At 37.5% G+C, this 23,551-nt stretch overlaps 1 protein-coding gene across 7 annotated transcripts in view; it reads left to right on the top strand.

Annotated features, from left to right (window-relative positions):
- Window positions 1-23,551, top strand: part of mid1 (midline 1) — a 652,072-nt gene that overhangs the window by 407,927 nt on the left and 220,594 nt on the right. The window contains exon 1 of one of the 7 annotated variants that reach the window (XM_051926810.1): window positions 19,993-20,533. The exons of the other annotated variants lie outside the window; for them this stretch is intronic. The gene's annotated coding sequence lies outside the window, so the exon portion shown is untranslated. Of the gene's footprint in view, window positions 1-19,992; window positions 20,534-23,551 lie in introns of those variants that run through there. 7 annotated transcript variants of the gene reach the window in all.

Here is a 23,551-nt window from a genome sequence, read left to right as displayed (position 1 = left end):
CACAAGTAAACACAAAATGCAGTTTGTAAATGGTGGTTTTTATTATTTAGTGAGAAAAAAAAATCCAAACCTACATGGCCCTGTGTGAAAAAGTAATTGCCCCCTGAACCTAATAACTGGTTGGGCCACCCTTAGCAGCAATAACTGCAATCAAGCGTTTGCGATAACTTGCAATGAGTCTATTACAGCGCTCTGGAGGAATTTTGGCCCACTCATCTTTGCAAAATTGTTGTAATTCAGCTTTATTTGAGGGTTTTCTAGCATGAACCGCCTTTTTAAGGTCATGCCATAGCATCTCAATTGGATTCAGGTCAGGACTTTGACTAGGCCACTCCAAAGTCTTCATTTTGTTTTTCTTCAGCCATTCAGAGGTGGATTTGCTGGTGTGTTTTGGGTCATTGTCCTGTTGCAGCACCCAAGATCGCTTCAGCTTGAGTTGACGAACAGATGGCCGGACATTCTCCTTCAGGATTTTTTGGTAGACAGTAGAATTCATGGTTCCATCTATCACAGCAAGATTTCCAGGTCCTGAAGCAGCAAAACAACCCCAGACCATCACACTACCACCACCATATTTTACTGTTGGTATGATGTTCTTTTTCTGAAATGCTGTGTTCCTTTTACGCCAGATGTAATGGGACATTTGCCTTCCAAAAAGTTCAACTTTTGTCTCATCAGTCCACAAGGTATTTTCCCAAAAGTCTTGGCAATCATTGAGATGTTTCTTAGCAAAATTGAGACGAGCCCTAATGTTCTTTTTGCTTAACAGTGGTTTGCATCTTGGAAATCTGCCATGCAGGCCGTTTTTGCTCAGTCTCTTTCTTATGGTGGAGTCGTGAACACTGACCTTAATTGAGGCAAGTGAGGCCTGCAGTTCTTTAGACGTTGTCCTGGGGTCTTTTGTGACCTCTCGGATGAGTCGTCTCTGCGCTCTTGGGGTAATTTTGGTCGGCCGGCCACTCCTGGGAAGGTTCACCACTGTTCCATGTTTTTGCCATTTGTGGATAATGGCTCTCACTGTGGTTCGCTGGAGTCCCAAAGCTTTAGAAATGGCTTTATAACCTTTACCAGACTGATAGATCTCAATTACTTCTGTTCTCATTTGTTCCTGAATTTCTTTGGATCTTGGCATGATGTCTAGCTTTTGAGGTGCTTTTGGTCTACTTCTCTGTGTCAGGCAGCTCCTATTTAAGTGATTTCTTGATTGAAACATATGTGGCAGTAATCAGTCCTGGGGGTGGCTACGGAAATTGAACTCAGGTGTGATACACCACAGTTAGGTTATTTTTTTAACAAGGGGGCAATTACTTTTTCACACAGGGCCATGTAGGTTTGGATTTTCTTTCTCCCTAAATAATAAAAACCATCATTTAAAAACTGCATTTTGTGTTTACTGGTGTTATATTTGACTAATGGTTACATGTGTTTGATGATCAGAAACATTTTGTGTGACAAACATGCAAAAGAATAAGAAATCAGGAAGGGGGCAAATAGTTTTTCACACCACTGTATATACTGTATATATATATTGTGATATTTGCCCGGACACCACCAGTCGGAGACCACATCTTTATCAGAATACCTTTATTTTCTTCTCCACACAACAACACTACTCAGTCCTGCACAACTCACAGCGTGCTTCTAGCCCCAGTCTCCCTTCTCCTGGGCCTTCTCTCTCCTTGTCCCTGGGCCACCTGTACTCTCTCTCCAGGAGCTTCGTCCTGCTCCTGCTCCCGACTCCAGCTCATTGATTGGAGGGAGGTGGCCCCTCTTATCCTCACCCGGATGAGCTCCAGCTGCTCTACATGACGTCACGTCCTGGTGTGGTGGAAGCGTCAGGAGAGCACCCGGAAGCACTCCAGGTGACCCTGGAAGTATCGTCCTCCATGGTTGTGGCGGAAGTAAATAAGTTCTGGGCTCCATGAGGCTCGGGGCGCCCCCCTGGCGGTGACCAGAGGCCCCAACGGTCTTGAGCCTCCATGCTCCCCATCCGTGTGCCTCTTCTACTCCAGGGCGGTTGCTCCCTCGTGGCCCGGAGGACAAATATGCCACGACCCAGTCCTTCCAGGTGTCCCGGCCGGGTCTGACCCCCATGTACGACACTATATACATATATATATATATATATATATATATATATATATATATATATATATAATATTTTATATATATTTTTAATTTGGTATGTTTAAAGTAACAGGTTCTGCTAAGAAAGGTCATTTAGACATATCAATGTTTGTGGATAAAAATCCACAGGCCATGCCAGCAACACCACCACCAACCAATACAACATACAACTGAAAAAGGAGTGATGTCCAGGGCAGGATAAAAGAGACATGATCACATTTGCCAAGTACAGTCAAATTTAAAGGAAGATGCAAATCTCAATGGCTATAAAGTTTTATAAAGGTGTCAGGTGCTGTGGCTGCACGTATGGTATGTATTGATAAGGGCATGAGACAGAGTACTGGAGTTAAGTAGAGAACATTGTTTGTTTGTGCAGAAGGAATTGTCTGCAACTTAACTTCAGCAAACCCAAGAAACTGGTTGTTGACTTTTGCTGCACCAAAGAGCTTGTCTGGTCACTATTCAGAGAGTGGATGTAGAGGTGATGCACTTCTATAAGTACTTGGGGGTCCACCTCAATGAAAAGTTGGACTGCTGTCATAACACAGGAACTGTATAGGGTAGTGGCATCCTTGTCATGTTCTACAACTCTTTGATGGCCAGTGTCATTTTTTACTCTGTGATATGCTGGGCTAGTGACATAACTTCAGGAGAGGCCCACTGAATCAAAAGGTAATTAAAAGGGCAGGCACAGTTTTGGGATGCACTGTGGACCCCCTAGAGGAGAGAATGAAAACAAAACTAAGTGCACATTTACATTTATTTATTTGGCAGATGCTTTTATCCAAAGTGACTTACAAAAGAGGTAAATGTATTTGAGTAACATAAGGCTAGGGTCTGTTTGTCCAGCAAGTGTAGTAGGACAAGTAACAGAAATTGATTGCCACAATTGAAAAGATGTAATAACTAATAAATTTACAATCATAGACTAACAGTTGATAAAGCAATTTAACTTAATGTAATTAAAAATCAAACAACAATTTGAAAGATCTCCAAGTAAATTTTTTTCTTCTTCAGTCAATTAGATATTCGCAGAACATCTTCAATACTTCTTAATTATATTGATGGGGTCAGCAGTTTGGATGGAGGTGGGCAGCTCCTTCCAACAGCTAGGTGCTATACATGAAAAGAGTCTGTATTGGGACTTGATACCATGCAGAGGCAGCATCACCAGATGCTGTTCCCTGGTGGACCTAAGTAGGTGAAAAGGAGCATAGCACCTCAACAGTATCTTCATATTCACAGGTGTTGACCCACTGACTACTTTGCAGGCAAGCATCAGGGATTTGAACTTAATGTGAGCTGCTATAGGGAGCCAATGTTTTGGCCCGAAGAGGGAGGTGTTAAATACAAGACAGGTTGAGAAGACATGCTAGTAATCCTGCCAGAAGTGAGTTGCCATAGACCAGATGCAACAAGACCAAAGCAACTGGACTAGAAGTTGTGTTGCATTTTCTGTCAGATAAGGTCTGATCTTTCAGATGTGTGAAAGGGTGCTCCCGGACACAGACAGGCAGACACATTTGCAGCCATCACCACACGTTTATTTACAAACTCCACACTATTTACAAAGTCACTAGTGCACCACACAATCCCCCAACCGTCACCCAAAGTCCAGGCTCTTCACAGGCCGTCTCTCTTTCTCTTCACATAACACACTCAGGGCCTCTCCTTGCCGCCTCCTCTGACCTTGTCCACCTCCTCACCCGACTCCAGCCTTGATTGTAGGGAGGCGGCTCCTTAAATAGGCAGGCGGCTGCAGACCACACCCGGCCACCTGCCACAGATGTTATACAGCGTGAACCTGTATGTACGAGAAACAGTAGAAATGTGGTCAGAAAAAGATAACTGCTCATCACTCACCACCCCAAGGTTGCATACTGACTTGGCAGATGTTAGTGACAGTGCACCAAGCTGTACAAATATGGGGAGTTGAATAGTCTGGCCGGCCGGGATCACAAAAAGTGTGATTTTTCCCAAATTGAGCTAGCTTTAGATGGTGGTCCTTCATCCAGGTTGAGATATCAGTAAGAAATGTAGAGACTTTAGTTGATTCCATATTGTCCTCCAGGGGGAATGACAGGTACAGCTGTGTATCATCAGCATAGCATTGATAAGAGAACCCATGGGATTGGATGATGGAGCCCAGCGAGATAGTGTACAGAGAGAAAAGTAGAGGACCTAGCACCGATCCTTGTGGCAACGCAGTCCATGTCTGATGCACCCTTGACAACTCTCCTTGACAGGACACACTGTAGGAACTGCCTGAGATGTTGGACTCAAACCAAGTCATTCTGGAGTGTGTTCAGATTATATTTACTTATCTATCAATTTATTTAAAGAAAAAATCTTTAAAAAGCCAAATTTCCCCTTGGAGACAAATACAGTACAGTTCCATATAATATATAAACAGCTCTAGTCACCTAATAATATTATACACATTTCTTGTTTTTTGATTGATACCTTTATCCAAGGTGACTTTCAACATTTGCAATATGATTTGTTATATTTTCAGTTGTAATATAGGTAGGTGAAGTGACCTTCTCATGTTCACACAGTGTCAGTACCAGGATTCCAACCCACAACTTCAAGGTTTGAAGTCCTAGGTTCAAAGCCAGTTAACCGTTGGTAGTATAACTGATGTCTACTGTCTTACTAAAAATTATATTATAAAGTAAGGCTAACAGTCACTATGCCAATTTACTGAAACTCCTTTCATTTTGTAAAAAATTCTCAAACAGTGATTCTATTCTGGTTTCCTTTTCACTTCTAATACAAGTAGATATGCTGTAGTTGTTGATCATTTCTACCTGAAGCTGATTTGAAAGTTTATGCTTTGTACTCTTTTTAACACAGAAATGTTCAATTAAGCCATCTCAATACTTTCAATACTTTTAATAAGACTCTGCTCGTAATTAGAATGCATGTTTGTGTGCCTGCTAGTGATAGGGTGTTCGAGTAGTTATAGGCCAAATGGATATCCAAGGAAGTTAGTTCTAGTATAGGCTGACATATCCAACAGGAGATTAATATTCAAGGTGTGTACTTCACATGTTTTTGACATGAACATTTTGCATTTTGTTGCTATTCTGGGACAGTTTTTTGTGGTAGACCTAAGGAATTCATTTGTTGACCGTCCTTCAATGTCAAGTGTCAACTTTCCTTTTAATTCCAAAGGGCTGAGGAATTTCCAGTTATGCACAGAAATATTCCATTTGAAGCATCTGTTAGTGTACTGTTTCTTCAAAGTAGGCAAATGCACATTTCTAAAGGCTTCCAGGCCTGTTATACACCTGTCACTGAATGGTGCCAACTGTGGCCATTTGCCTCTTATGTTCTTCCAAATAGTCTCTACACTCTCTTCTTTCCTCTTACATTTTTGCATAAATGAAAAGAAGGATATTTTGACTTACTGTACAGCAAACTAGCTAACACAATGGCTTTTGAACACGGATAGTTTAATGTAGACAAGATGCCGTAGTAGTTAATTGGCCCTAGCAAACTTATGCCTGAATAATTATTTATTTTAAAATTTTAAATGGACACTATCAGTACTATTACACCACTTCTATTTTGATATGAGACAGGTCCTTTCTGACCATTTACCAGATACCCAGAAAAACAGGGTTCCCAAAATTTCTTAAGCTGAGGCTCCCCAAGAGTTTGTACCATTTCTTCAGGGCCCCCACTAATATAAACCCAATGCTGTGAAGCCGAACATGATGTTGAATTCTTGGTTATTGCTAACAGTATTATTTACTTATTTGGATGATGCCTTTATCCAAAGCGACTTAGAACATTTGAGATACAATTTTTGTATTTTTTCCATTTTGAGCCAAAGCAGGTTAAGTGATTTGCTCATGGTCACACAGTGTCAGTAGTAGGATTTCAACCCATAACCTCAGGGTTTGAAGTCTAGATCCTTAACTACTATGCCACACTGCCTGTCTAGTCACACTGCATGATTTTGGATGACAGTAAACCTGTAGTCTAAGTAAATGCTTAACCACAGAAGACTTTTGAAACATATGTGATCGAAATTTATGTGATATCTCTAGGCTAGGGGTTCTCTGCTTTTTTCCTGAAATACCTGCTCCAGGAACTGAATGTTTTGAAATGCCACAATTTGTCTGGTCTTAAGTTAGTTACACTTTTAGTCTGTATGCATGAATGTGCTCTGAAAAGACCTAGATTCCCATCCTGGGCTGGTTTCATCTTTGTGCCGGATACTGTCAAGATAGGGTTCTGTTGCCCAGTGATAGGCAAGTTAAAAAACAGATGGATGTTGTAAAAGATTAACACCTTTGGAAAGATTCTTTGGAGTTCCAAACATCACACATTCATATCATCTTATTAAGAAGAGCATGTGACTTAACCTTTCAACTCAACTTGCTTTATTTAGAAAAGCACTGACTGTGAAATATTTAAAGGGACATCAATCTTTTGTTTTTTTTCTCTGTTGAACCTAAGTTATAATAAAATTGAAAATGTGGAATCAGATGGGGTCTCTAGTGATTCAATTTTAAGTGCCAGATTACAAGTGGAAGGGCTATTAGAAAGTGTGTAAAGCAGGAGCAGATGGCTTTCAATTCCTTTAAGTAATCCCCACAAAGGAATTTCAGCTTAATCAAGAGAACTACAGAGTAAAATAAATTGAGTCCTCAACCACCCTTGAAGCAACAGTCAAAGTAAGGAGGAATTAGTCAACTGCATGTCCAGACTTACAGTGCAATGCTTCTCATATATTATAGTGTAAAATGAAGTTTAGATGATATATTTTAGGTATGCAGCGTTAACTCTCTGGTTGGGCAAATAAATGTAGTTATTTCAATTCACTTTGGAGATTGAAACACATTTATGTTTTTTATATTCTGATGGTTAAAATCAATCATGGATTATTTTGTTATATATTCAGTATATTCCAGCATCACTGGAGAACCTAAACTCTGAATAGTTCATGGTCAGTTATAACAGAGAAAGTCAAAGACAAAGTCGGACACAGTCAGAGTCTTGGAGACCTCAGTGAACTGGTCACCCACCCAGTTCTGGTCATTGTGCACATTAGTCTGTGTTGGGCTTTCTTATACTGTAGGTTAATATAACGTTTACATTTGTTGATTCCAAGACTTCCAGCGTCCCAGATGTCTTTCCATGAGCAGAAAATAGCTTGGATGTAGAGCAGTGACACCAACCTGGACACTGTGAAAGAACAGAGGAAAGTTAGTAATGGTTCATAAATATCGTGTTACTTATATTTTCATACAAGTAACTAACAAATAGAGATGTAATATGCATGGCTAACAAGCAATTTTAGTCAGGGTTTGCTATAGTAAAGTTGTATGGTTTCTGTCTGGATTTAAAAGTTGACACTGAAGGAGCATCTCTTGTATAAAACAGATCATTTCACAGCTTTGTGACCCTGTAACTAAAAGCTCAACTCCCACTGTTATTTTATTAAACCTTGGAATCTTCAGTAGGCCAATATCTTGAAATCTTAAAGCAATAAGTAAGTAATAATAAGTTCATATAAGTAGGAGCACCTTGGCAATTTAAGTTTTTATTTGTAAGAAGGAGGATTTTGAAATCCACTCTACGTTTAACTGGAAGATAGTCTGAAGACCTAAGACCTGGAATTATGTGGTTATTCTGTCTAATTCTTATAATGATTCATACAACAGTATTTTGAAATGCATTATTTAGGTTATGGAGATACTTTTGAAATAAACTGGTTGCTTAAAACATTTTTGTGTAATTGGCACTTGAGTACATTTTAGTGCTAATAGCTTTATGATTTAGGTGGTATTAAAGCACAGATAATTTGATAGTAAATGCAGAAAAATAAATGTAGTTTGCTACCATGTTTACAGGTTTACAGAGTACAGCAAGTGCTAATCAATATCAACATGTTGACATAATTAGTGAACAGAAGAACCTTACCTTGAATTCTGTTTTCTTTATTTAAAAAATCTCCGGAACATGTTTATCATAAATACATAAAACACAAATCATGTGGGTAGGATTAGCAAACTTATGAAGAATGATACAGGATCTTTTTAATTATAAGTCTCAGATATGTCGGATGTTCGGAAGCACTTCCAGGACAGCCATAGTAAAAAGAGCTGCCTACCTCACTTCAGGGAGTCAGAATTGAGTGGAAGGTGGACAAAGCTTGTGAGGAGGCGTGGAGGAGGCAGCGACCAAGAGAAGAGAGGTTATTGCCTAATTGTGCTTTTAAGTGTACTTGTACTAGTGGCTTAGTGGGAAATGCTTGTTATAAGAAGAGTTTCCACCAATTAAAGATATTTTGTGTTTTAAACTTGTACCCTGTGTCTGTCTGTGTTGGATTTGGGGAACTGGAACTCCCCCTGGTATTCACTGTATATATTTATATACTTGCCGTTGGAGATCCACGAAGGGAGAAAAAACGAATCACGTATCATAAAATAGTTTTATTCCTGAGCTTTCAACCCCTATCAGAGGTCTTCATCAGAGGATAATGCTTAGACTTACAAGAATCAAAGGCAATATATAGCAACACATTCAGTATGGGGGGGGGGGGATGGGGGGGTGGGTGGAGGTGACTAAGTCAGTATGATCGGGGGGGGGGGGGGGTTGTATAGTTTAATTATTGAGTATATGTCCTTCTTAAGTTGGCATATGCTGAGTTTATGTCCAAGTGTCTGTTTTTGTACTGGCCTTAAATTTTACTTTTACGTTGTCCCAGTTGAATGTGTGTCCTGTCGATTTAGTATGTGCATATATCAAAGATAGTGCGTCCTTTCTTCTGACGGCGTTGCGATGTTCCTGTACACGTGTTGAGATTTTTTTTGACGTTTGTCCTATGTATACAGCAGAGCAAGAATTGCATGGAATACTATAAACTGCGTTTCGTGTTTCGGCTGTTGATTTCTTGTTTTTAGCATTAAACAGGACCATGCGCAGATTGTTCGTGGGTTTATGTGCTATTCTGATGCCCCACTTGGTCAGGGTGCATGCCGTGCCTTCTGACACATTATGGTGATACGGGAGTGAATGCCAGGTGGGGTGGGGGTTCTGATTTACGTCGATTGTATGCTGATTCCTTTGGCGTCTGCTGTGTAGACTCCGATTAATGAATGATTTTGAGTATCCGTTCGAGGTGAAAAGTTGAAACAGATAGCGTCTCTCATTAATTTTTGTTTCCTTGGTATTACAATGCGTGTGGACTCAGGAATAAAACTATTTTATGATACGTGATTCGTTTTTTCTCCCTTCGTGGATCTCCAACGGCAAATATGCAAACCGTATCACAGACCTTCTCTTCCATATTTATATACATATGTGTGTGTTTGCGGTTTACTGTAAGTACCATGGAGGAAAGTCGGGTATGCCAGATGGATGAGGGAACGGCTTCTTGCCCAGCCAGAGGCATACAATAAATGGACCACCATAGGCTGGAAGCCAGGAGTAGTTCCATTCCATTTGTCAACAAAACTTTGTTTATTGAAATTTATCAATATTGTACTAGATTACATGCTCTATGTTGCACTGAGAGCGTGCTTAATGCAAAGAAATGCTAAAGCAGAAGGTATGGACTGGCCAGACAACTGAAGACAAACAGGAAACATGAAAAAAGAGATGTGATCACGTTGTGATATAAAAAGGGAAAACTCAACAAAGAACAATGAAGATCCAAAGTTCAATGATTAGCAAGCACAGTTTTTTGCTGTTGAATGCCGGCACTCTATTGGCTCTCACCTTGGTAATGCATTCCGTTCCATCAGCCTCCAGCACCACCCCGGTCATAGCACTGAACTCCGCGGGAGACACTCCTCAAACCCCCCTTTTTAATTGTGGCCCTTAAATCGCACAATACCCCAGCGTTGTTCTTACAGTATATAGAGGTGTTTGAATTTCTAATGGGGAAGCCAAGAAATTATGTCATGTTGCTTAAAGCTACTGTTCTGTGCTCTTCGCTCTTCATGTTAACACATCAATTTAACATATAGGGTACTGGCATTTATGTACATTATATCTACTTCAAACACTACTTTGCGTATACATTAGCATGTGCAGAATTTAAAGGGGATCTACATACAACTGATGAAAACCATGAGAAGTAATACAAATGAAAATTGAGAAATAATGGAAATAATTATAATAATGCTAAAATTTCACATTATTCCTACTGAATACCTGTTTCACTTCAAAAGAATGTAGAGAAAAGCCAAGCAAAATGACACCTTTTATTGGCTAACTAGAAAGATTACAATATGCAAGCTTTCGAGGCAACTCAGGCCCCTTCTTCAGGCAAGATGTAATCAACATCTTACATCTTGCCTGAAGAAGGGGCCTGAGTTGCCTCGAAAGCTTGCATATTGTAATCTTTCTAGTTAGCCAATAAAAGGTGTCATTTTGCTTGGCTTTTCTCTACATTCATAATGGCTAACACGGTACAACACCCTAGTACTACTTCAAAAGAATACACTTTCCTGTAAAGCTGTATTTTGCAGTAACCATCAACAAAAGCAAAGTCACTGGGGAAAAGCAGTTTTACTCATAGACAATTGGGTATAGCATGTTCAAGAGTAAGCAACGACCTAATAAAATTATTATTACTTACTATTTGACTGATGCCCTTATCCAAGGCGACTTACAACTTTTGAGACAGAATTGGTTACATTTCTTTTGTTTTTCCAGTTGAAGTACAGGCATGTAAAGGGATTTCATGGTCATGGTCACACTGTGTCAGTAGTGGGATTTGACCCCACAAATTCAGGGTTTGTAGTCCAAAGCCTTCACCACTATTCCAGACTGCCTGACACTAATATTAGCCCTTGATAAAAAAAAGCTACAAGTATGTGTTGTTACATAGTGCTTCTGATACACCCGATGAACTGACACGAAATTTCCCTGGCGAAGCTGGGTAACACATGTAGTGTTTTAATGTAGTAAGTAAACACGGTGAAATTGGTTGGACTTAGGTTTTTTTTTTTTTTTAAAGTTTTTAAATGCTACTTGTCACAGGCTGTAAAATTCTCATTCACAGTAGGGACTGAAGCTAGACAGCAAATATGAGCTGTTTAACACAGCAGTATATAGAGCAGACTTTCAACTAAAGTATAGAAAATGCCTCAGCATTTTTACTTTTGAACTGTGAAAATGGTTCAGCATTAAGCTCTGGTTATAGCCTTCTAGAAGCCAGCTGCACTAAAGTTTGCATTACCAGTCTGCAATAATTCTTGTTAATCTCATCAAGTGTAACTGAGCGGATGTCTGCAACGTTGTGGTCAAATATAAAAAAAAAAAAAGATCTTATTACTCGTGCTGTGATATAACAATGTGAACCCGAGACAGACGGAATGAACCCTACTGAAAATGCTGCCAGCCTTTATCTGTAAACTTTTGTAGTCACTGCCAAAAGCAGCTGGGAGATCAACCGCATATGGTAGTTTGATGACTAAGATGGCTGATTCCACATGAATTTCATTCTAATATAATCACTGCATTTACAGCAGAGGGTAAGCACCAGACAGTGGGATCTATGACAATTTCACCTGTAGGCAGAAACGTAATAAAAAAGTTAAAACACTTTTGGTATGGCTCTGAATAGGTCATTCATTTTATGCACATATCACTTCAAGAATGGGCAAGTTCCATTTATGGATGGGCTTATTATGATCTCCCAAACATTACTTTTTTATTTTTTCATTTTATGTACAGTACAGTATATACCAAAACACTGATATATTAATACAGTGAGTTGTAACTTCTTATTATCATTGTGTTGCTCCACTTTTTTGAGTGGAAAGAAAATATAATAATAATAATAATATTAATATTAATAATAATAATAATAGCTGCCCAAAACTGTACAGCATGAATAAACGCAAAAGCAATCATTTATTTATGATCAAGTGTCACAATGGTGCTTGATTTGATTGTTGGATTGGTCAACAGTGTTTTCCCCATATAATCCACTTTCCTCCAGCACTGTGAAAATGTGCAGGCTGTGTTATTAAATTATATTATTATAAGTGCTTGAGTGTCTGTAAGCATGACTTATACTGGAGTGGGGTCCTGTCCACAGCTGATTTCTGCCTTGCACCTTTACCGCTGGAATACAACAGACTCTGGTTCCCCTGATCTTATTATAAAAAGTGGTTAAAATGGAAACATAGACAGAAGTTTATTTTAGACATTTGCTTAGTTTTTAATTGTTTGCTTAAGGAACATCTTGTAATAGTATATCGTTACTTTGCTTTTAACTTTTTCATTCTGCCATATAGTTTTTATCATTTGCTGAGCAAATTTTATGTGGGTGGATAATGCAGGTATGCCATATAAAATAACCCAGAGCAAGCTTGTTTTCCCTAGGACAGGTGTTGCTTAACCTGAGGTCCATGGATAAAAAAATAAAAATATTTAATTTTTTAAATTATAGGATATGAAAATACAGTACCTGTGATCTCAGGCTTTTGGTCACTACCGAAACCTTTTAAACAAAAATGAAAATGAAGATATTAAATGACTGATTTTTCCAAGGACTAACAATAACATTTTCAGTCCCCACAGTACTGCTGCCAAGGCACTGATCTGTCAATCACTTTCTAGATAATATAGAGTTATATAAACCCTCCCACCTGGAGATCCCTAATATTTTGGCAGATATCATTCAGCTACAAACTGATCCAGAGTGCACTAGAGTTCACAGTTTAATTAAACCAGAAGAAAACCAACACACATAGCAGTGATGTAGCCCTTAGTACTGGGTACTCTCCAAGCTGTGACAGCAGCCTTCATGGATATTCTTTAAATCAGTGGTCCCCAACCTTCTTGACAGCAAGGACCACTTTATTAGATGCAAATTTTTCCACGGACCGGCCGGTGGGGGGGGGGCAGTTTTATACACAATTTACATAACATTTCTATTATTATTAAGTTATTAAGCAGTTCGCATACGTTTGCAACCCAAGATTTTTCTTTTTTTTTTTGCATATAACAAAGACATATGCTTTTCATTTGTCATTCCAACAGATTGCACATCACAGACATTAACACTGCTATCTTTCTTTCATGTCTGCCGTTTCCATAGGAGGGTGACAATGAGTTAAATTCCAATGGATGTTTTTCAAATGTTGACAAGCAATAAGCAAAAGGTATCACTGAAAACCACAGAAAACAAAAACAGCAAAAAAAAAAAAAGAGTACAAGGAAAGTTCGAAGAAAGAGATTTTTTTTTACAATGTTTCTGTTTGGGGATTGTTGTGCAAACGTGCACAACTGAACTGTGACCACAGATCTAACTGCTCTGTGGATGATTCGTTCAAGCATTTCAAGGTCACTTCGTTGTAATGAAAGCATCTGCTGAATGTACTTCGTAATAACGCGATTTCTATAGACTCGTGTCATATGGGGAAACTGTCGGGACCATAAAAATAACTTTGTTGTAATACTCTCTCACCTCGGTCTCTCTCCTCTCTCTGCGCCGCTGCAAAGCCCCGCCCGCCAAGCGTTCTGAAAAGTCTGAGTGAGTCTCCATTGTCGGCAGTTCTCTCGCGGCACGGCTGTCAGACGGCTGCGGCCCGGTAGTGGGCCGCGGACTGGGTGTTGGGGACCCCTGCTTTAAATTATAACTCCCTTTTGACTTGCCAACTGTGTGTATAGTAAGATGAGAGAATGAAAGGGCTCAAGAACTACATGTTGTGTAAGCTCCAACAAATGATGTGCAGGTTCTAAAAGAATTATTGTTATGGAAGAAACACTTAAAACACATAAAAGACATAATCCAATGCTGAGTAATGAACTCTTCAATTTCTCCTCAAGAATGTCACTGGTCTTTAAATGAAATTCAGTCATGTATTTTTGTAAGTGCATGAACAAAGTGCTTTTTAGTACTGATATTAGTAAAATGTTAAAAAGACTGATTAAATTCTACAAAATAAAAAATGATGTTCCATTTGCTCCTAAATTACTTTCACTTCTGTGTCATCCTGTGTCAATGTTCTTGAGTTTGGCCAATTGGGGAATTTGGGTCATTTTTCTTTAACATAAGACAATCACAAATCAGCTCTAAGAAGGTGAATTTTCAGATGCACAGAGACCATCAGGTTTGCCAGAGGTAATAAAGTAAGCCGGGCATCTCTTTTGAGTGGAAACACATAAGAGAAGCTTAGCACTGGCACAGGCAGCTACAGAATTCAGGCATTGCCCTGATATTTATAGGGTATAAAATCTGAATAGCATAACAAATCTTCAATAAAAAAACCTACAAAGACACATAAAGCAGACATTAAAAAGTGAGGCCTTACTGAAACCACATGTAGGCAATTTAAATACAATCTTTTCCCTGTGGATAAATAGAAGAGAAGAGTGATGCCTTACTTTTGACAGGAATCTGTCTTATTAGGGCAAAGCTTAGTGTGGTTGACGAGGTGCCCAGGGGGCTGTTGATACTTGTGAAGCTTTCAGATGGCTGGCAATGGCATTGCAAGGAATATATACAGATTTCAAAGGGTATAAAATACTTGGGACTTAATTGGCTAGAGGTTGTGCTTTCCCCTTGAGCCCCCTTTAAGAAGTTCTTAGAAATTACCCAGCCATATACTAGTCATCTGGATTATACAGCGGGTACTGCAGCCTGACAAAGCACCCCTTTTTCTGTTAGGATATTTACTATATTACATCATCATGGGATATCAAAGCTAAATAAGACAAGTTCCATTGAGATTTGCTACAGTATAATAAAAGTGTTTTTTTTTTGTAAAACCACAGTATAAGTCTTTTCTGTGAAATTTATATAACTCTAGATTTGGATTTGATTTCTCCTTAGATAATGAACTCTTTTTCTTGTGAAACTCTGTATGAATGAACATGAATTATTTAGATGCTGTATAATAATTTCTGTGTGAAATCTTATATTGGTGGCAAGAACAATTATTCTAACAAATAGAATACTTATTTAATGATTTAAGGAATTATTTAAGAAGACCTAAGAAGAAACTGCTCTGTCTGAAAAACCCTTTTGCAGCATTTTTAATTTAAGATAAATAAAGCTGCTGTTAGACACCACTTTTCAATAACTTGAATTTAAAGGTGAAACACGACAAATATCCGTTTATGTGCAGACATTAAACAAACATTTGAAAATATTTTTACTACAAGTTGAAGACAAAGCATCAGGTGCAGCGTTGAAACAACTCATGGACAGGGCTGCAGTCCATCATAGGGTCAGCACACTCACTTACATACACACACCAGAGGCCAGTTGAGCAATGCCAATCTACCTAACCTACATTTTTCTGGTAAATGCTTTTTGTGATCTGTGTGTGTTGATGTTGCTTCAGAGTTTATCATAAAAAAATATAATTGTTATCTTAAAAGTGAATTATTGTCCTGTGACTTAGACTAGTGAACAAAGATCTTTTTAAAATATGTTTGAAACTAGCTGTGCTACCCTTCTAAGTAAGACAGGTTGAAATCTAAGATATCAGTGTTGACCTCATGTTATTATTTGATAGATGGGTTGTCCATTAGTCTGGTATAATAATATGCACCCCACATTCCCTTTTCCTTTCCCTCCGGCAGCCCTTTCCTCTTTGGAGAGAGACACCCATTTTTGCCACTTCCTCTTGGTGGTGCCATTCTTATAGTAAAAGTGTTTTGCTGGGAAAATGTGGCGGTGGTTGCTACTGTTTTGAACTCATTTAGAAACTGTAGCCTGGTCATGTTGAAGATTTTTTTTTCTTCTCCAACATGATTTATGTTATTTTCACTCACCCATTCCCCACCACTCAAAATTATCAGTCATTAGCATTACAGCTATAAATCTTGTTCACATAACCTGAGCAGTACTAGAAAGTCACTTTCACGTTGATGTTGCTTGTTAATAATAATAATAATTTCCTTATTTTTAGACATTTATTTGGTATGTTTCTTATCATTTTTTATTTTTTGGCCCTTTTACGTTTTGCTTATTTTTAACTTTTTATTCTGTTACTCTAGCGACTGGACAAACACACACACAGACACATGTTCTTTTTATTAACGTGGATATTAACCAGTAGGTTTTCCATAAATAATATGTACAATGTTTAGGTTTAAAAACTATAATTTAGCAAAGTGCACCATTTTGTGGTTGTATTTTCTTGGCAGTGGCCACATTGTTTATAATTATATAACGCCTATTGTTGATCACATGGCCGTGACACAGTGACTTAAAAACATTGGATATTCTAAACAACTTCATGATGCTCATTGTACAAAGATTTTGTTAGGGAAAGGCTCCGTTAGTTATGTATTTTGACACCTAAGCTTTGCTATCTCAGCTATGCTCTTTTCCTAACATTTTGGTTTTCATTACTGGCTGTTTTAACCTTCTGGTACAGAACACAGCTGACTAAAATACATTTCTTTTTGGTTTCTCCTCTCATTTTGTATCTCCTGGTCCTTTTGCACTTATGTCTTGGAACTGGCCATTTTCTGTCCATGTTGATTAACCTTAAAAGAGCTGCACCCAAATTTTCTTCCTCCTTCTCTTGGGTTATCTCAAAGCAGATGATATAAATTCTCCTTGCATTGAAAATGCATGATTTTTACCCACGATACATGCCCTTCTATAGGAAAGTTCTTAGGTACTATATGCTACATTTTCCATATTTTCTAAGTAGAAATTGTTTTGTATATAAGAAGGTATATATACTGGCAATATTGTATTATTGCCAGTATTCTTGTATTGAATTAGAGGCAGTTGTAGTTTCTTTCAAATTATTTAATTATAAAAAGGTACTCTTGAAGCACAATGGATAACTAATTTACGTGCATACAATATGCAGAAGAATGGAAAGAGTGAAGTTTCTGAAAGCAGTTATAAAATATTTATAAAAGTCAATCTTACCAGTAGGAAGCAAAGTGCTACTGAAGACCACTTAAGGTTGTATTAAAGTGCTATGAAATTAAATTGGGAACAGCTGGCAATACAATATGTCTTACGTACTAAATACTCCATTCTTATCTATCTATCTATCTATCTATCTGTCTGTCTGTCTGTCTGTCTGTCTGTCTGTCTGTCTGTCTGTCTGTCTATCTATCTATCTATCTATCTATCTATCTATCTATCTATCTATCTATCTATCTATTGCAATCACCTTAGCAGTTTGACAAAGTCCTGGGAAATAGTTGGGGATACAACCAGGCAACTCTGTTTTTTTCGAGTGCTAAAATCAACTGCATGATGGCATTGTATGAAAACACAAACAAAAATAAAATGATGATCCTCCAGTCTTTCAAAGTGCTTTCTTGGTTAGTCTTTTATTTTAGTATTTTTTCTTCTAGAGCAGGTCAGTTTTGGGTGCTCTGTCCTGGTAGGCTCAGGTCCAAGAAATAATTGCTTCTACCAGGGCTGGCTGGATTTTTTTATTAGGCTGTGATTGGTAGGGCCTTCTCTGTGTGCCTCATATGTTCTCATTGGGCATCTTTTCTAAGTTGTGGGTGGAAAAGACAAAACAATTAACAATGGTGCCCCCTCATGTGGTATTACCTGCTTGGTTTGAGGTGATCCTCAAGCACCCAAAACAGTCTACATACAGTATGAATTCACCAATCCCCCACACATACACTCTCAAACTCTCATACAGTAATGTGCAAAAACTGTTATTTTAATTCAGTGAAACAACTAATTAAGAGTTTCTGACCAAAACACACTGTCATTGTCATTCTGGGTTCGGTTCTGTCAAACAATTTTTTATCATAAAATAGTGGGGGTCAGTTTGTCAGTAGAAATCAATAGTTTATTATTAGCTGTTTACAAGTTAACTACAATATGTTGACTAAGGCCGCAGGCGGTTGCGCGTGTCTGTAATCCTGGCTTCTCGGGAGGCTGAGGTTGAAGGATCGCTTGAGCTCAGTAGACCTGGGTGGCAGTAGCTTGTATCTGTTGGGTGTCTGAGCTAAGTTAGGAATCGAGGGCAGCACAGTGGTAGCAATAATGCCTCGCAGTTAGGAGACCTGGGTTCGCTTCCCGGGTCCTCCCTACATGGAGTTTGCATGTTCTCCCCATGTCTGCATGGGTTTCCTCCAGGTGCTCTGGTTTCCTCCCACAGTCCAAAGACATGCAGGTTAGGTGCCTTGGCGATTCTAAATTGTCCCTAGTGGGTGTGTGTGCCCTGCGGTGGGAAGGTGCCCTGCTTGGGGTTTGTTTCCTGCCTTTTGGAATTAGCTCCAGCAGACCCCCGTGACCCTGTAGTTAGGATATAGCGGGTTGGATAATGGCTGGATGGATGGATTTTGACTAAAATGGTGTGGTGTAGTGGATAAGGCTTTGGACTTTAAAGCCTGAAGTTGTGGGTTCCAATCCTGCTACTGACAGTGTGGTTGTGAGCATGTAATTTCACCTACCTGTGCTTCCATTGAAAAATCAAAAGAAATATAACCAATTGTATCTCAAAATGTTTGGTGTTACGGTGGCCCAGCTGCCTTTCAAAAAGGAGACCAAGATCATGTCTTCTTCTGCATTGAGTTTTGATTATTGTTGATTATCATAATTCATGATTCTCCTGCATTGAGTCTCTTATGTCCACATGGGTTTCCACCAGTTACTTCAGTATCTTCCCACTGTCATCCAAAGATGTGCAGGTTAGGTAAATTGGCAATGCTGAATTGGCCATAGTGTTCGTATGTGTGTGTGTGTGTTCATCCTGCAATGGACTGGTGCCGTATCCATAGTTTTTACTCCCTTCCTTGCACATTCCCACAACTCTGTTCAGGATAAGCGGATGACTGGATATGTTAATTATGCAACTGTGATATCAATGGCACAAATTATTCATATGAGGCCACTGTTAGAAAGTTTAAAATAGTACAAGCTTATTGACTTATATTAATCTTATGATTTCTGTTGCGATGGTAATAAATCATTCATGTTTTCTCAAGGTGGCACAGTCATGAAATGGTTAGGATTTCTCTAGAGTTCTATCTACATTTCAGCCTGATGGGTGTTCTCATAATATTTCATATTACCTTCCTTCCTCTAATGGCTTACCTGGGGTTTAAACAAGACATAAATTTACTGGTTCACAACCCAGAGCAATTCAACTACCTTGTCTGTACTCAAGTTGTCCCAACTGTGCAATTGCATATTAGGACAGTGCTTTCTGTAGAAAATGTTATATAAATGAACTTGTTGTACACTCCTTTTATGCTTTCATTTGATGAACTGGATACATGATTGATAATTTTATTATATAATAATTGTGGTGTGAATGAGTTTGGGTTTGTATACGAGTAAGCCCTGCATTAAACAGACACCCTGTACAATTTTGTTACCTGCTTATTCAACTGATGATGTAAACTCCTGCTATCCATAAACTGGATTTAGCAGATTAGGAAAATGGATGGATGAATATATCTAATGCTGGTTTAGCAAAAACAGAGTCAGACTGTGTGATTATGTAGTTACACATTTTTTTTTCAATAAAACTTTTCTGTTTTGCCTGATAAACAAAGGGCCCCACTTGCATGCCAGCTTAAAATACAAGTCTATATTTAGCAGTGAGTGGCACTGTTTAAAATCATTACACTGAGAGGCATTAGTGTATCTTCATACTGTAGCTCAGACTTTGTAATATAACTGCTTAGTCCACAAGGTACCCTTAGCAGATCCATTCATTTAGTTATTTCACTTCAGAACAATGTGCCTTTAATCTTTAGCAGCTTTGGCTTAAGCTCATGTAAGTGGTATATCAAATAAAAGTGAAGCAAATGCCTCCTCACAGTAAAGGCATGAAGAGGTGTGGATTGCACACAAGCGGAGTGTGTGGCGTGATGTAATCTGTCAGTTTCGGGTCAGTGTGTTGTTGGGTAGCTTGGGAAGCTGCGATCTCCTGTATCTCACTCAGGATTAATTACATCGTAGGCTGGGCTGCTGCTTGCTCTGTTTTTTTTTTTTTTTTCCTCTTCCAACAACAGAGCAAAGTCCCTTTTACAAAACTGCATTGTCAGGGACAGGCTGGGGGATGCTTAAAGAGAGTAACTGATCCACTCTACTTATTCACTCAATTGAAGCTGAAAGGAAGAAGGAAAGTGACTGCTGCTGAACCTGTCTAGTTTGGGACGATGGAAAAGCTTCTGGGCTCTCTAGCGAGTGTATTTTATTTTTCTGTGTAGCTTTCGCCTTTGAGTTCTGGCGGAGGTGAATTAGGTGGAGTTGACTTTCCTGGAATTGTAGTGGCAGTTTTTCCTGTTGTGTTCCACGGCAGACTGTCTCACATGAAAATGACAGACTAGCTCCTGGATTACTAAGCTCAAGAACTCTGCCATCTGGCCTTTTCAGTCCCGACGGCGGCTTTGTGTTTTTCCTTCTTTAATGTGGGTCAGCAGTGGTTTGTCTTCAGCAATGCCCCAGCGTCGCAAACGAGGGCGAAATCCATCGGTGGGTAATGTGTGAAAGTTAAGTGTGAAAGTGATACCTCAGGTTTAATTTCAGTTCTCTGTCTGTGCTGACTGTGAGGCAAGACCCACGTTTACCTGCTCTTCTGATGGCAAATTATTCATATTCTGTAAATTACATGCAGCTCTAGAGATGGCTAAATTAAATCATGACAAACGTCTTTGGCATTCAGAGTAAATATATTAAAATGTAATTTTAAATTTATAAGGTTAATTTAGCTACAAGTGCTATAAATAAGTGTTTTTTGCCTTAAAAAAAGAATATAGTACTTTTCATCGGACAGGTCATGCTGAACACTATATACTTAAATATATACAGTAAAATATTGCAGAAAACAGAGTGTAGTATATACATATAGGTATTACTTTTTCTTAATACAAACATTGTATAGATGTCTCAGCATTCATATAAAATGTGTTGAGTTTGTGTAAATGTATATATAAATATCAATTTGCATATGATTTTCATGAATACAACTTTTCTGTTGTGAGTTACTGACCCATCTTTCTTTGTTCAGTAATGTATATTTTATGTGTATATATGTGTAATTTACATATATTTTATATACTGCATATTTGCATGTCATTTTCTTTTTTCGCATGTATGTATTACACAGTGAGTTATATATACAGAGAATATAATGGATTCAGTTGAGTTGAGATATCAGATGTTCACATAAAATATACAGTATATAGTATATACTTTATATTCTACACACACACACACACATACATATATATATATATATATATATATATATAAAAAATATAAGTAAGAGCTATAACTGATGTATTGTTAGGCCACACTAAAGACAATTTCCAAGAGTGCTCCAGGAGTACTTAAGTATGCAATATATATATATATATAAATAAATATATATATATATATATATATATATATATATATTATATATATATATATTTATATATATATATATATATATATATATATATATATATATATATATATATATATATATATATATATCCATCCATCCATCCATTTTCTAACATATATATATATATATATATATATATATATGCAATATATGCAAAGTACGATATATATATATATATACACACACACACACACACACACACACACATATATATATATATATATATATAAACACTGTTATGTAAACATGTACACACACACACACAAGGTATGTACTCTGTACCTAATGACTCTGTTTTTCCTCTATTTGAAAACTGTGTATGTTTATACTGTATGTATATTATAATTACAAGTAACAATCACATCTGACACATTTTAAAATATTCCTTTTCAAGTTTTACCTCTTTTAGCATTTTATTCTTTCCCAAATACAATACTCCAAAGATCAGTCAGTAACTATAGTTTGAACAGCTGGATTCCGGAATAAACTGATTCACATATCTTTGTAGTTTCAATAATCAAAATATTTTTGATAAATAACTATAGAGTTTTAATAAAAATCATTTTTTTATTATGAATTTAAAACAGGTTTTCTTTAAGATGTTGTTAAAAAATATTATTATGTAAAGTATCTATATTTAAATTGTACCTGCTATATGAATGTGCTACTGCTATGAAACATTTCACCATTGTACACATTGTGCATGTTTTCCTTTGACATAATGTATTTGCCAACTTTAGTTATTTTTTAATTATATTATATTTTATATTTTTTATATTATATTTATTTTATGGTAGTAAATTACCAGTTGCATGCTTACTCAGGCTCTGACTGATACACATAATGTCTCGCCTTGGAAAATCTGTGGAGTGCTGTTTGGCGTATATTTGTGAATTGTTTCAGATTATAATTTAAGGTAAATTAAGGATATGCTGCTTGCCAGAGACAACATATATATCAGAATAAAAACACATACATTTTAACTAAAATATTTTAAAATTTCAAACACTATCATTTTTTTGTGTCTAAAGAACTCAGTGTATCATTTGGACTCTCATTAAAGGAGAAAAATCAAACTTGATGCATCTGCATTCAATAGGTGTACACATTTTAACTTTTATATTGCAAATTATTTAAATTTACAGCAATTCAACTTTCAAAAGCTTTTTTTATAGCTTTAAATAATTTACAGAAACATTTTTTTGTTTTATATTTTCTCAAAAGGTCACCAGTTTTTTTAGGAATGATCTTTTTTTTTATAGTCACTTTAAGCACATTTTCAGGTGCTGAAGATTTAAACAACATATTTCTTCAGATGACAGTGTCTGCTGAAGAAGAAAATGTAAAAGTAAATGTAATTCTCTAGATAATCTCTTCTTGAATTACTCAAACATCTGAAGAATGAAACGTTGTGCTTGTTTAGTTTGGAAGTGGTGAAATTGAGCTCAACTCCGAGTTTCCTTCCATAAATTCTGGCACAGTGACAGCCTTCATTTGCTATTTTGAACCTTATGCTTATTTCATAGGGGTAGGCATGCTGACTGAAGCCTCTTAAAAACTGGATGGGTAGTTCAAATGCGCTGTAAATCGCACTGGGGATGAAAATGGAAGTTAAGCAATCTAATCCGGATTGTTTTCTTCATGTTCATGATAATAATTTAATTATAATGAACAACATAACATCCTGCAAAAGATTTCTCTAAGGATTCATTTTTGTTGTTATTGGTAGTCCAATTTAAAGGAATGCTGATTTTGGCACTAACCGTGTTTCGAAACTGTACAAGTATTTGCTTGCTAAGGCTTTTGTGTACTTTGCAAATACAACTTCAAAGTAAATTATCATAACCCATTGTAACATGACCATGCTCACCAAAATCCCCCTTTTTCTTAATATAAGGAAAGTGAATACAGTAATTTTATGTGCTTATTTTAAAGCCTTATTCTGGCCTGCCTAAACATGTAGCATTCATACTGGCCACAGTAATCTTGAAGGCTAGGTGCAGTACAACTAGTGAGCCCTTACCCAGTCAGGGTTGACACAAAAACTGTTTACTTTTTGTTTAAGTGTCTTGATAGCATTTTTTATTTTTTGTATATGCACT

Source organism: Erpetoichthys calabaricus, chromosome 4 (assembly GCF_900747795.2).
Source record: "Erpetoichthys calabaricus chromosome 4, fErpCal1.3, whole genome shotgun sequence".
NCBI classification, from domain to species: domain Eukaryota; kingdom Metazoa; phylum Chordata; class Cladistia; order Polypteriformes; family Polypteridae; genus Erpetoichthys; species Erpetoichthys calabaricus.
Note: the sequence above shows the minus strand (reverse complement) of the source record. Positions and strands in the feature narration are given on the sequence as shown.